This window comes from Atractosteus spatula, chromosome 24, assembly GCF_055471065.1.
Source record: "Atractosteus spatula isolate fAtrSpa1 chromosome 24, fAtrSpa1.hap1, whole genome shotgun sequence".
NCBI lineage: Eukaryota > Metazoa > Chordata > Actinopteri > Semionotiformes > Lepisosteidae > Atractosteus > Atractosteus spatula.
The window spans coordinates 11,835,855-11,837,161 of NC_142729.1; the positions used below are offsets into that span (position 1 = coordinate 11,835,855).

A 1,307-nucleotide genomic window follows, 5' to 3' on the forward strand; every position below is an offset into this window, starting at 1 on the left:
TTGTAGAGAGAAGTGTGTAAAGCACTCTTAGTAAGAATTCAGACGAATACATTCGAAATTCTTCATTTTTCGGACAATGGCACACCCGGGTCTGTAAAACAGAGTGAAATCTGTATTCACATTTTACATAGATCTTTTTTTTGTCTGTAAAAAAAGAATAGTGTTTCTTTTGCAACGCATCAAAAGTCACGTCTACTAATTTTTCATCCAGCTGTTCAAGTATGGTGTGTACATGCTCGTATGGGGAGCGGTCCTCAATTATGTTTTTCAGAAACTGTTTTATGCCCCGCTCAGTGTCATTTGTAATGGTGTACGAATCCAGACACCTGGTGGCGTACAGAACAGCTGATAAAATTCGGGCTAAACTGAGAGACTTATAAATTTCTAAAGCGGCAAACGTCACGTCTTCAAACCCATCTGTGTAGCCGACAGACAGGCATGTGTGACCCCGCTGCCTGGGATGGTCAATCAAACAGGCCGGGCAGTCATCAACCAGGACCCCCTTTAAACAGTGTTTGAAGATGCAATAAACTACTGCTTTCACAATCTGGGCCATAACATCGGGCTCATTAGGGACATTGTTAGCTAAACCTGGTTGGGCATCAGCTTTATTAACATTTGGCCGAACACACAAACATAGACATTCAAACAAGAAACATTCAGTTGTGCCGGTAGGCTGAAGATTGACCCGTCCACATCCTCTTTATTCTATTAAAGGAAAAAGAAAAGGAAGGCTTAACAAAATAGACATGCTTTGTACCTAAAATATCGAGCATTTAACGCATTTTTTAGCTAAGGTTTTTCGTTAATATTTACCATTTGTAGCGTGGTATCATCGCTAGCACCCGGCAGTTTTTCAACATCTGGTACCCCAGCTGAACTCACACACTCACAGGGTGCAGAGGGCGGGGTCGGGTTTTGCTAAAGAAGAAGTATTAAAATGACATACGCTAAGCGCCGATACAACAATTCCACGATCAGAAAAAATATTTTAGCCGCCTACCTCTTCACTTTGTAGAGTAGCGGACCCCGATGTTTCTCCACACAAAGAAGCCATCTTCGCAGCTCCCAACAAGGGGCGGTGTCTGACAGCTCCAGGGACGCGCTGCGACCCTGTCAGGCCGGAGCGTTTAAGAATATGCGCCAATGGTGTAACCACGCCTACATAACACAAGACATTTTTCAATTGGTTGTGATGCTTTAAAACGACCCCCCCCCCCCCCCCCATTGTTTTATCGAGAGCGAAAAGTATTCTCATATCAGTTTATAAGTTTTAAACTTTAAAAGTATTAACACACAACGCAAAC

General features: G+C 43.0%; 1 long non-coding RNA gene across 1 annotated transcript; it reads right to left on the bottom strand.

The window, feature by feature from the left end:
* Positions 1-290: 290 nt before the first annotated feature.
* On the bottom strand, positions 291-1,035 carry LOC148815902 (uncharacterized). The gene is made up of 3 exons (XR_016086044.1): positions 1,004-1,035; positions 817-921; positions 291-708 (listed from the first exon to the last, which is right to left on the bottom strand). It is a non-coding gene; the product is annotated as an uncharacterized LOC148815902 (long non-coding RNA).
* Positions 1,036-1,307: the final 272 nt, after the last annotated feature.